This window comes from Triticum aestivum, chromosome 6B (assembly GCF_018294505.1).
Source record: "Triticum aestivum cultivar Chinese Spring chromosome 6B, IWGSC CS RefSeq v2.1, whole genome shotgun sequence".
In the NCBI taxonomy this organism is placed as follows: domain Eukaryota; kingdom Viridiplantae; phylum Streptophyta; class Magnoliopsida; order Poales; family Poaceae; genus Triticum; species Triticum aestivum.
The window spans coordinates 565080978-565095420 of NC_057810.1; positions in this window are offsets into that span (position 1 = coordinate 565080978).

Here is a 14443-nt window from a genome sequence, read left to right on the forward strand (position 1 = left end):
GCCGGGGAAGATGCGTCAGTGGATGCCCATGCGGAGAGGAGTACGAGGGTTCACTGGTTCGGCTGCGGCGTGAGGCTGCCATCGCCGCAGGGCCTGGCTAGCGGTGGGAGTAGTAGGGGCGGTGTGGCCTCAACGACAGCACAGCCAACCACTGGAGGCAGGAGCAGGCGGTCTCGCTGGCGCTGGTTTGGGCAGCTGGTGCAAGAAGAGCGGCGATTAAAGAAGCAGCATGACCGTTCGATTCAAATCCAACGGTTACTGCTGCTAGAATTGTTTGTTGACTAAGTTGACAAGACCTGCGTATGCGTCAACTTAGTAGGCCCACATGTCAGCCTCCCAACCAGTGCGCTCCAGATGTTAGGGAGGAATCATTTTTTTCGCGTAATAAGGAGGCAGTTGATTGCATGCGGCTAGGCCAGCGGAGGGAGTAGGGTGGGCAGGGGAAGCCTGCGCGGCATCACAGCGGGCCACAAGAGGAGGGAGCAGGCAGTCCCACCAGCGCTAGTTTAGGCGGCTGGAGCAGGAAGATCAGAGATTGAAGAAGCACGTCGGCCGTTGGATGGACATCCAACAGTCACTACTGCTCGTGTGTTGACTGACAAAGCCTTGCGTAAAAAAGTCAGCCTCGAAATCTATGGCGTGTACATCCCATTTGCTATTAACTTTTACTCATTTTTTAATTCATATGGAATTTATTGCAGCCCATTTTCCATTTTTAGAATTGCTGCCCATTTTTTGGTCAGTACCAGGGTTAAAAAAATTAACTAAATATGTGCGAAATTTTGAAAATTGCAAATTTTTTCTTGGGAACAAAATATTCTTAATCCAAAAATTAGTAGCCATACTAAAACAAATTTAAAAATAAATTAGTACTATGTCATGTCAAATCCAATGAAATACTATAAAATATCTGTGAAGAACAAAAACAAAAAAAGAAACTAATATCCCATTTGCTATAATTTTTTTTGGAATTTTCAACCCCTTTGTTATTACTTTTAACAAACACTAACCATACTCTTTGGCCAGGCCGGAATGCATCCCTCCTCGTCTTGAAAGATTTGCAGCCCAGTAAGTCGGAGAAACCAAATAGGCCTAGCTTGGGTATTCTTCAAAAATAAATATTGTGCTACCTATTTTCCCAAAGAAAAAACCGTTGGGCTGGTCATGTTATTAGACGGGCCACAGAGACCGCACAACCCATTTATAGCATGCTCCTTCGAATTACTACTAAAAAAAGTTGTGCAATTCTATCGTTAATTGACTATATGTTGAAAATGATGTGGGTCCCAGATATCAGTAGGGTGGATTAGAGTAAAAAATGAGGGTTGCATCTAAGTAGTAAAAGAGGCGCTTGCTTGTGTTCGGGAGTGGACCTAGTGGGTCCGTACTGTCATACTCACAACTACAATCCTCTCCCAATTCACTATGTTGACAGGGACCGTTTCAAAAAAAAATTATGTTGACAGGGCCGGACGGCGGCGCCGTTGCGAGCGCACTAAGGCGGAGGATAAAGTGTTGTCACCAATGTGCTGGGCTGGGTTGGACATTCTTATTGAAAAATAAAAATGGACCGGAACTATTTAGCTAGCAACTATTTACGATGTTGACTATGATTTGCATGGGTCCGCTGGTTGCAGGAAGAAAATGCTGCGAGAAAGAAGACTGGTCGCTATCTTTGCCTAACAATATATCGACTGAATGTAATGACACTATCATAGGAAATAATATCCTCCTGTTAAATCATGAATTTAAAGAACTGGTGCATGAGCATTTAGCTTTATTTATTTATTTACTTATTTATGTTTAGGGGATCATGTGCATGTACCTGGGCCGAATCCATGTGAGAGCCTCCCTTCCAGTTAATTATGGGCTCCTCTATTGGGCCTTCATCAGTGGGCTGCATGTTATCAACAACTGGAAAATGTTTTCCGTATGAAAAATAGTATGCACTATGTACGGTACGAGGCACTAAAGGATCGAACCATGCAACGACTTCCAAAACAGTGTGTTTGTTGTTCTAACAACACATTTATTCAACCAACAGAAGAAATATACTACTGCTTGTACATTGAAAACAGCAACAGCAGCAACCAGGCTGGGGGTGCAACAAAAGTAGTAAGCAGGCCAGAAGAGTGAAGACGCAACTCTCTCTTCCAAACCAAACATCAACCATTATTACAAAAAGGCTACCAAAAAAGAACAAGTGTATGCATTAAACTAAATAAAGATCCTACTACACCAAGTGTACGCATCTAACTAACTGGCTCAGTTAGACATTACTATTTATTAAGCTGTGGAGATTGGCTGACGGCTTGAACCAGATGGGTGCCTGACGGGGGAAACTCCAGCCAGCAGGTCGAAGTCTGATACTTGCGACCCTCTCTACTACTTCTGGCTGCAGAGCGTGGCGGCACATATCAGGGTATGGTGCATGCAGAGACGCATGGTATGCTGTGTACACACAGTTTTGCCTGATGAACGAAACTGCGCTGCCATCATGATCCTTGCCATCGGTTATCTCCTGGTTAATCAGATAATTCAGTCCGACAAGCAGAGAGCGTGTACTAAGGCTACTTACCAGCCTCCAGTAAAAAATTCCTGAAGGCCCAGAGAAGCTGGGATCCTGCTCAAAGACATTGCAGTGACCGTGGTTGTATTCCACGAAACAACATGTCTGGTACGTGCGAACGATCATCAATCATTCGCCATCATCTAATCAAGCCAGGAACCACTTGCAACTGTCATGCCGCTTTTCTTTGAAAGGTTCTGGGATTAGGAAGGGTAGGGACACCAGGCGGCCTACAACATCATATCAAGTTGGAGTCAAATAAAAAAGGGCTCTTGATGTAGTCAATCTTAAGAACAACATGTTATGATCATGGATATTTTTTCAGTAGATGTTGACAGTAATATAAGCAAGCCATCATGATATCATAGGAAAGTAACATACTGTTGTAACAGCCATTTGTAGCGATGACAGGAGTAGTCCAGCAATACGTCCAGCCATAGAAGGAGTCGACAGCGTAAATGAAGCCCTTGTGTTCAATGGCATCAGAGAACCATGGAGGATGTATGATCCTGCGATGGACGTGTAGATTTATCCACTTACCGCAGTGACCTGTCAGATAGGCGAGACCGCGATTGAAGAACGCAATTAGCCTGAAGTCTTTATAATTCGCAAATCTTGTGGGCACTTGGTAGATTACAACCTTGAGCAAATCAAACTTGGTATCATGTTGGCTACTGTAAGATTTCGAGTATTCTGGGACGCGGTGCCAAAGCAGTGCAGTGTTAATTGAAGGAAGGGGGATTAATCACTGGGTGTAGACCTCCATGAGCATCCAGCTGCCGCGACCATCGACGAGCACCATCCAAGACGTGTTCATGCCGACCCAGTACATACCGTTAATGTAGTTGAGGGTGACATGGATCAGATCGTAGTCAAGGGGGTTGATGCTCACCACCCTATGATCGTTGTGCTGCGTGACACGCCGTTTCCGAAGATCGGGCGGCATCAGCAAGCAAGGAGCTGGCTTAAAAAGCTCCAGCCTGAGGGCTTTGAGTAAACGGTACAACCTCCACAAGCACGCAGTGAGAAGCATGGTACTGAGATTGTCCACACGTGAAACAATGAGCTTGATTACCTCTGTGGGGAGCGAATTCCAGCCAGTCTTTCGGCGGACGCTGCTCGGTTCTGCCATTGTTAGTGCTTGGGTTTCCGACGAGGGGGGGAGGCACCTTAGCGGGGATGGAAGATTGGACGAGGGGGGAGGCGCCTTAGTGGGGATGGAAGAGCGGACGAAGATGGAGAAGCGAATATGTGTTGCGCGAAGTGGACATGTGATGATGACTACAGCACGCCGCTTGACTTACGAGACACATACCAGCAGCGTAGGGTCATATCAAAGTCAGACAACTTGCTGGAGTGATCATAGTACTGGTACACCCTACATTACCTACTACTATGCCCTAACTTGCTTCAGTAGAGTAGTAGTGGAGTAGGACTCTGCTCTACTACTAGCACCGGAGGAGTAGTATATTCTAATCTAAAATAGTTACAAACTTCAACGCCCGAGCATGGAACGACTACGAACCGCCATCGGTGCTAACTCCAATCCCCAGCAAACATTCGCTGGGAGACATGGCAGTTGCACACGCCCGCAATGTAGTTACAGTACATGTGTAAGGGTGGCGGTTTTGTCAAATACTATGGCTTAAAAATAGGCCACCGTCGGATGGAAATCTAATGATTATGTGGGATTCGCCAGGATTGAGCTCGTGCCGAACAATCGCCAGATATCATTACTAAAAAATGGTTAAAACACTCGGGGCTATAACTTGCACCGGCTGACCACTAACAATGATACTAACATAGTTGTTAAATGTTCAAAGACTGTGTCTACATGGTGTTTGGAATTATATGCAAAAAAATTAGCAAGATGCCCGTGCATTGCACGGCACACCATCATCACGAACTCGTTTTTTTTCTCTACTCCTACTCCTATAAAAGACTCAGTTGGTGATGATGGAGGTGAGGAGGCATGTTCAGCCGGGCGTGCAGCATACGGCGCAGTACTATTCGATTTGTTATAAAAACTTAGGGAGGAGCACCATCTACTGCTTCGTGTGCTACTCCTGCGCTCCATTCAGCGGCTGCAACGTCCCCTACAGCCACTCCCTCCCGTGCTCCATTCAGCGAGCGCTGTTGAAATTTGGGGAGCGCACTCTCGCGACTGCTGGCAGCCACGACTTCACTGACGGCGACTTCTTCCCCGACCTCGGCAACCTCTTCCTCAACGACATGGGCGACAACCTCAATGCCAACGGTGCTGCTCCGGTTGCACCGTATGTGTTTCTGTCCTTTCTGTTCGAAATCATGGTAGAATTCAAGTTTCTACTCTGTATCCTACTAGATTCTATCTGTTCATCTACTATGCTAGTCCACATGATTAGTTTAATCTCCGTTATAGCCATCGATTTATTTTCTGCTTATTCGGATTAAATCTCATAGTAACTTGCTCATATATTCAACTGGCGCAATGTCCCCTACAGCCACTCCCGTTTCATGGATGGCCTGGTCGATGCCTCCAAGGAGCCCTTCGTCTACTGCTACGAGTGCCCGATGCCGTTTTGGCGCTCGCCGACGGACATCGTGCATCACCTCACGGATGCGTGCAGCGGTCACTACTGACCCTTGGCGGAGAACATCAAGTACGAGACGTGCTACCCGTTCACCATGTCGGAGTCGCTGGAGGATCACCGCCGCCTGCTAGTCTCGGAGGAGGACGGCAGCGTCTTCCTGTTGATCGTGACCACCGGCGAGGCCCACGCAGGCCGCCGCCCCATCTCTTTAGTGTGCGTTAGGGGTGACGCCGCTGACGCTGACACGGACACGAGGCCAATGTACAGGTGCGTGCTCACTGTTACTACCCCTCTGAGGAACGTGGGCGGCGACACCGGCTCCATCAGGCTGACTAGGACTGTGCAGAGCTGGGACCTTCCCACCGATGTGGACATGGAAGACGCATGGTATGATTTACCCCCCAACGCGGTGCACAGGGACTCCAAGGAGGTTCACCTGGACATACGCATTATCAAGTTAAATGTTTATCATTAGTCTTTGCTCAGTGTAATCCGCTATCTAAGCATGTGGAGACTTCCATGCATGATCTTGCTCTATTGGAGTATCGCGCATGAATAAAAGTGTATCCATTTATAGTTTAGTCTAGAATCTTCCTTGTATGAATTTTTACTACAGTACTGGTGAAAGACTTACTATGAACCATTTCTTACATCTCGTCTGCCCCTTCCAAGTCATCCTGATTTAATCCCTCCGTCTCGGTGTATAAGGGCATGATTAATAATTAATAGTATAGCCAACTGTTGACTATAAGAAAGTGCCATGTCATCTGTAGCCAACATGTATAACAATTGATACTCAAAAACTAATTCTTAAAGATCATTTCTTGCAAAGCACAATAAGTGTTATTTCTTCACAAGTTTTGGATGCAGGTTGAACAGTTGAATGCTTTTGTTTGAAAAAGATACCTTTTTATCTATTTCACCCAGATGTTTGTGAGCTCTAGAGATGAAATAATATCCGAAGAAAACTATCGATACCCGTTACACATGAGATGACCCCCACATCCTTTGCCAAAATAAACACCTCCCCGATCAATGCATTTCACTCTTCTGTGCAACTCACGGGCACCTTACTACTATAGATTAGTACGACCAAAAATTGAACTAACATTATATATAGTACAATAAATGCTGATGCATGTCACCTAAAATTACATCATTGAAAACTATGTTCAAATACGAATCCAATGATATAGTTTTTGTTGACATGCACTAACATTTTGTCAGTTAAATCTTCAGTCAAATTCAATGGGGGACTAATAAACCACGACCGATGTAGTACAAGTGTAGAGGGCGGTGCTGCACGGGAGTCTCACCCCTCTCGTGGCGCGACAGTAAAGCTGTCATATCACAAAACCGAACCACTGCCAGTAATAAGTGGCCTGGTAAAATAAACGGACAAGCAACCATCACATCCCACCATATTTTTTGCATTTCATCTCTTTGCATTTACTTTCTCCGGTTCATCTTGCACACTCGATCCCTAGCTACTACTCCTAGTATCCCTAGCTACTACTCCTAGGGCCACTTCTTTTGGCGTCTTAAAAAATAAGCCGTCTCTTCCCCAGCTTTTCCCATAAGACTAGTCACAGTGGAGAGTAACATTAAGGTGCCTCACTCATTTATTTGGGCTTCTAAACTACTACTAGTACCTCTGTCCTGGTTTATTCATCACCATTGTAGTTTGTGGTAAATTTTGACCAAAGATTTAACTGATAAAATGTTAGTGCATGTGGAACATTTCATTAGTTAAATTTATGATCAAAATTTGACACAGATTACAATGGGCACCAATAAACCAGGACGGAGCTAGTAGTAATGGGATTACTACTAATCTAGAAGCCTAAACAAACTGGCCCCTGGTACTCCTACTAGTAGTACTAGTACTCAAGTTGGAATTCCAATTGCACGGCACAACTTGTTAGGCAAAAAACTCGATACAGGGTGTAGGAAGCGGTTTGGGAATTTGCATTCCTTTCCGACCACAGAGAAATAACCACAGAGAAGGAAGCTAAAAGTAAACAATCAAACAAGCATTTTTGCATTTGTTTTGCATTGAATCGTTTCACAAGCTTGACTAGTGTTGTTTTTCTACTTTTACAAAAACCACATCGTAATGTTAAAACGTGCATTTGCACATACATAAGTAATAGTAGTACTCCCTCTGTCTAGGTGTATAAAGTCTTCCCTCCTTGGTCACGGTGCACAACCAAAGATGACTTATTCACCTGGACGGAGGGAGTAGCACAGTGTGCAAGCATATATAGAGAGAGACGAGTAGTGTGATAGTATATAGTAGTAAAGTTTGTGCTATATGCACCTACTTAAAAATGCGTACGGATACACATGGTTTCCAAACTTTCCCTCTTACATACTTAATTAAGGACGCTAATAATTCCCGAGCGTTTGGGATATATCATTTGCGTCCCAAAACTAATAAGATCACCTTACGAAACTAAATTATACTCCCACTAAAAGCCGGCGCTCGCAGGAGCGCTTGCGGCGCGCCACGAGTGCCCTGGTGCGCGGCCATTTCCCAGCGCGCCGACACAACACCTCTTCCTAAGCCTCGCAACTCACTAGGTGCTGATTGGCGGCTTGCCAGTGGGCGAGCGCGATCTCACCGGTGTGGTGATCCCGCGCCAGCAAGTACTCCTCCTCGCTGGAAGTTGCACCCGGTTCACGTACCGCCAAGCGTAGATGAGGCCCAACCGCACTCAGGGCTTTGGCACAGGCGTCCTCCGCCACCCTCACAACCCTTGCATGGCGCGCCAGCAAGTACTCCTCCTCGCTGGAAGTTGCACCCAGTCCACGTACCGCCAAGCGTAGATGAGGCCCGACCGCACTCAGGGCTTTGGCACAGGCGTCCTCCGCCACCCTCACAACCCTTGCATGAGCCTTCTGCCAAAGAACCAATTGCCTGACTCTCTCGGACGCAACATAGACCTGCCAGGCAGCTTGCGCCATGGCGCACTTCTCTTCCTCGGCCTTCTTCTCCGCCTTTATTTTGGCGTGCTCTGCCGGCGGCAAAGCCTCCCACATGGCGACATCCATTTCTTTCCAAAGATCCTCTAGGCTAGGGGGGGGGCTCGGCAGGCGGCGCGGCGTTCTCCTTGTAGCGGGGAGCTGACGCGTCCTCCGACGCCCGTGCTGGCGAGATTGGGAACGCCGACGCGTCCACCTCAACGCGTCGCGGCGATGAGTGGAACACCAACGCGTCTTCCTCGACTAGTGGCGCCGAGGAACGGAACGGCGATGCGTGACCATCCGGGCTGTGCAGCGAGGGGCGCCTAGGGCTTGGGAGGGGCGATGCCATGGTGGTCGACGTGAGAGGGAGGGGGAGGAGATAGCGATGAACGTGAGTGTTCTTCCGAATGTTGTGGGAGGCGCGATATTTATAGCGAGCAATGGCACACCTACGTAAGATATGGACTGAGCTGCACTGACTTAACTGCAGGTCTAGTTGCATCACTGACATGTGGGCCAGACCCCTCTTGGGCCCATATGTCAGTGACCCAATGCACCTGCAGTTAAGTAACTGAAGCAGCGTCCCGGAAGATATGTTGCGTGATTAATGTAACAACTATGTGGGCATATTTTTTGGAGTAAATTACGAGGGAGGGAAGGGGTGGAAATATTGCTGGTCACAACGGATTGGACGAGCGCGGGGGGAGGAGAGTCATGCATGCAGATTTTTTCCACCCGGGGTGGAGTGGTGGGACCGCCGGAGGGAGAAGGAGAGCCTGGCAGGCATATTGTTTCCACACATGGAGAGGAAAAGATTTGGAGACGAACAGGCTTCCTGCAGGTATGGGGAATGGTGCATAATAAGTCATCTTGCATGCCGGGTAGGTATAGTCTCAAGTCATTAAAAACATACACGCCCCACACATGTTCATATTTCAAGGTGCACTAAATTATTGCATGTGATGATTAAGGTTGGGCATAATGGTGGTATCTTAGCTGGTATCATGCACACGTGAATAGCAAACATGCTGATGTGGCAAAGAATTAAAGAAGAGAGGGGGTTTAGAGTAACTAGTGTTCATGCATGCATTGGTAAAGACAATTTTTGTGAAGAACAACAACATTAGTTGAGTACTTTAGCAGACTACAAAAACTATTCCACCGCCTCTATCTTGCTAAGAGTAGGTGAAATTTTGAATCGAGCCCTTTAAACTAGAAGGGAGGTAGTAGTACTCTAATAGCTAACCTTGTTGTGATGACAAGATAGGACATGGCACGCACCTGGACGGAGGAACTAGTCTGCATTGTGCATTTAAGTTTTGTCTGAAGTCAATGTACCTCTACTTTGACCAAACTTATAGAAAAATGTATCAACATTCACAATGTCAAATCAATATTTTTATACTCATTATAAAACGTAGTTCTTATACTCATTATAATCAGTATTGTAGATATTGATATTTTTAGTATAAATTTGGTCAAACACTTTGCAAACGGTTGACGGAAGTAAAAAGGACCAGAGGGAGTATCATGCATGCGGAGTAGGCAAAAAAATTGCTCATTTATAGCCGGTCGAAGTCTCAAAGGCGACCGCGAGGGAGGCGAAGGTCGTGGGAGGCGCGGTTGACGGAATTAAGTGAAGTTACAGCGCCGGCATGGCGTGCGAACAGGCAGAAGCTATACCGTCAGGCCTACGATATGGGTCTAGTAGACATGACATCTAGTGGGTCCCGCATAGTTCTCGAGAACTCTTTGGGGGCTTGCAGCCGTTTATCCACCGGGCAAGCCAGCAACCCCACGCCGTTCGCACGCCCTACTCGTCCCCGTCTTCTACTTACAACAGTTCGCTCCCAGTCGTCCCGTCCTTTCACATTACACCAGTTCAACTTCTTCTCCTAACCCTCCTCCAAAATCCATGGCCTCCCAAATCTCCATGGTCGCCGCTGAGTACCAGGTTAGAGCCATCACCGGATGAGTTCATCGTCATCTACACACGTGGATCCGACGGTGAAAGCATGCCTTGCTCGCTTCCTACGCATGTTCAACAGTTCAACATGAGTGGGTCGCTGGGCTAGATGTTGAGTACACCACAGTCCCGGAAAGAGAGAAGATTCTAAAGGAGGCAGAGAAGAAGAAGCCCGCCGTGATACAGGTTTGCGTACATAACGTGTGCTTGGTCTACCACATATGCCATGCCGACGTTGAGTGCCAGGATTTTAAGAACTTCCTCAAGGACGAAAGAGTGAAATTCGTTACTGTAGACTTTAGGAACGACAAGGATGTCTTGGGTCGGATAGGCCTCGTTGTAGGCCAGCCCTTCGATCTCCAGAAGTCAAGCCTAATGTCCTCCTCTCAGCCTTCAATGTTGACCCTAGCAGCAGCCATGATTGATCCTTCGTATGCTAAACTAAAGAAATCTCACCACGAGTTTCATCATGCATGGGAGTCGAAGACATTAGATGAAGATCACATCCTGTATGCAGCAATGGATGCCTACCTTTGTTTAAATATCTACAAGGGTTGGAAGAAGAAGAAGAGCCCAGTGTCCAGTTCAAGCAAAGAAGCGTCAGCGAACAGGAAGAGGAAGAGGGATGAGGACGAAGTCGAGGACGTGGACTCGGACTCCGAGTAGGTGGTAGTGCCGTCGCTCATGCTGGTTCTATTGTAGTGTCAAGCAGACTAGTTGCTTAGTTTATTTTCAGGGGTGTGTTGTGCTGAGCCCCAGCAGAACTATGTTTATGTTCTTTCTCATTATTTGAACTTATGTTCTTTCTCGTTATTTGAACTCTTTAGTACGTACAGTAGTACTAGTACTATGTCTTACTACTGTTCTTCTTGCAGTTGGTACTACTGCTCGTATCTTCGTGTTCCTACTGTACTTAATACGTTCGTACTAGTAGTATAATTTGGGTCAGTCGATTTGTGAAAGAAGTTCGACGGAGCGAAGGAAGAAGACGACAGAGAAGCTACCCCAGTATCTATATTAGGGTGGCAGGGTGCCCATGATCTATCTTATGAGTGTTGGGTGTGGAATGCAGTTCGCCGGAAAAAAATGGATCGTGCCCGGGGTTAAACGGATGGCGGGGTGGGGGGAGCATGGCGGTGGCAGGCGGTTCAGGGGAGGGCGGGGCGGCGGCGGCAGGCGGTTAGGCGTGTGGCGGGCTGAGAAGATGAACCGTGCATCAATTTCGGAGGTTGAAGAAGCCCTTCTAGCCATCCATGTTGCATCAAACGGCTCACAAGAGTCGACTGACCCAAATTGCTCCTTCAGATTGCAGGATCCACATGGCATTCAAGGTCTCGAAGGTAGATTCCGCGTCCGCACCCGGTTTGCGGGCTCGGCGCGGGCGCGACCGGCTTCCGCCGTGACAGCCACCATGCGCGCCTCCTCTGTGTGGGCGGAGACGACAATGACACGCTAGTTCCTCCTCGCCGGCGTGCTGGAGCACGCGCTCGTCCTCCTCTTCGTACGCTGCGTGCATAGACGCGGCTCCACCAGCTGCTCGCGTGCTTGGCAGCGCGGCGGCATCGCGAGGAGGGACTGCAGACGACGTGAGCGGGCGAGCCTTCGGCTTCATGGCACAGGGATGGCGGCGACACGGCGGTGATGGGCGAGAAATTGTTGGCCGGAGCAGGCGGGCGCCGACATGCGCAACGGCGGCGGCGGCATATTGATGAGTGCGCGTATGGGAGCTTAGTTTAGTTTTATATAGGGTTGGTCAAACTTAAAAGAAAACCGTACTAGTACACGTAAACATTAGACTGAGGCAGCGCTTATATTAGTTACCACACCACGATACGGAATCCTGTGCAAGCGCGTGAACCGCGGCCGCGCGGTCGATCGAACGGTGCGTCACCGTGTCGCGCTCGAAGGACATCCACCGAACCTTTTTGTGTGTGTGAAAACAATCCCCGAATATTACTCAACTTTTTTTCCTGGAAAAGTTCTTGACGCTACAATATTTCCATATATTTGAATTTAGCTCCAGTTCGTGTTTATTTGGATTTGGAAGTTTTAGGTGCACCCTAGTTTTTTTAATACTGATTTTGTGTGTGTGACTGAGAGAGAACGTGTGTATGTGTCCATATGTGTGTTGTGGCGGAAGGGCAATGTGGAGACGGTGTGCGTGTGATAGAGACATAGAGAGGTGTGAATGTGCAAATGATCATGCATGAGTGAGACATAGACAGATGCCGATACGTTGTGTATACATGAGAGAACGGCCTTCTATTTTACTTGTGTGTGTGTGTGTGAGAGAGAGAGAGAGAGAGGAGAATCCGTAACACAACAACCATCTCTCTTGATTCGTCCGTCCCTTGCACGATCACATGTAACACATGCATCAACGCGCACATTTTGACACCCTCACCCGGCCCCTGCCCACCTCAAGGCCCGCACATCGCTCTCTATCTCGCACGCACAATCTCTTCGTGAATACCCTGTTTAGCATGTAGCTTTCCGTCACATACACACACATTTCTCTCCTTAGGTTTGTTTTCTCTCGATATCTGACACACACACACACACACACACACACACTCCTCCGAGCACACAATTCATCCCCATCCAAGGTTATATGGCGACCACTCTCGCTTGTGCTTCTCTGCACCCCAGCATGCACAACACCTCAATCTTCAAAGAGGGCATCGAGGAGATCGAAGACGGCGACCACACTGCGCTAGAGAATGCGGGGCCATTTGGAAGCAGGATGATGTGACGACGGCTGACTGACTCCTCCCCCACCCTCTCTCTCCTCGCACAAAATTACCAATCCCTCTCTCCCCCGCACAAAATTATCAATCCCTCAACCCACGAGATCCTTCCCCTCTCGTCCATGTTTTTCCAGCTCTCTCATCAAACCTGTTGTCTCTTCTCCTTCCACGTGTACATAATCCGGATGCACACGCATCTCACGTATATTACATGTCTCCATCTTTCTCACAGACCTAACTTCTTCCTCTCTCTTCTCTCTCTCTCTCTCTCTCTGTCTCGTTAGGTTTGTCTCCTACTCTCTCGTCCACATACATACAATCTTTCCCGCCCTATCTGCTCCATCTTCGCAAGCTCTCTCTGCAAGTTTCATTCACACATTGGGATATGTTCAAAATGTTGCTTTTATAATGGATGATGTAGAGTTATGGTTGGTTTTGTTGCATCCTACAAAGTAATAACTATGAAATGCATTTAGATTCTCATTTGACTGGGATTATGTGAGTTTGAGCATGTTGTGAAGTACTATAGACCTCGTATACATCTTGGAATTCGACAATGATTGTAACTATTGAATTGTATAGACCATTACATTCGAAGTCAGTAGCCTAATATATTTATTTCACAATTTCAACAAATGATTAATTCACTACAAACTAAGAAAACAAATGTGTACTCCCTCCGTTTTTATTTAAGTCGGCGTATTAGCATTGGTCAAAGTCAAGTTTTGTAAACTCTCAGAAAGTTTATAACAAAAAATATTAACATATACAATAACAAATAAATACCATTAGATTCATTATTGAATGTACTTTCACATCATACATATTTGTTATGGTAAATGTTTATATTTTTCTATAAACTTGGTCAAACTTTAGGAAGTTTGACTTCGGTCAAACCTAATATGCAGAGTTTACTAGTACTACTCGCTAGTTGCTTAGCCGAATCACCCAACACGCCACACGGGGAGTTCAGTGTCACAAAATTTTGAGGTCGGCGGGAAAATCTCCCGCGACCCTGATTCGAGCAGTGGGAAGTTACCATCATAGCCTTCGGAACAGGCCTACGGATGACGCTTGGTAGGGGGCTGTTTTCGTAACTTCAGGTTCACCCTACCCAGCCAACCCCACCCGGCACCCAGAGTAGTACACCTGAATACTCCCCATTTTCTATCCCCACCGCAAAATAGACTTCTCCACGGCAACGCAGCCTTCGTGCTCCTCCCCTTCTACATCGGCGCACTCGTCCACCGCAGCGCATCTGCCTCATCGACGACCTCGTACGCCGCACTAGAGCCGGTCCACCGTCGTCGTCGTACACGGAGCCTCTTCCCCGGCACCGTCTTCCACGGTCTCGGATCTGCTTCCCGGAAGCCGACGCCAAGCGCAGAAGCACCACCGTCATGGACAATGAACTGACTCCCGTTGCCGACCATGACTGCACAGAGGCCGCCGCGACCATCGTTCTCCTCCTCGATTGGTAATGTGTGTATTGAATCACTTAGCAGTACATGTGCAGTTCCAATTTTGTTCATACCTACCCTTCAAATTTCCTGGTTGCTATTGTTCCCGTAAAAGTAATTGGTTATAGCCTCCATTGTCCAACAGAATATCAGCTTGTAAT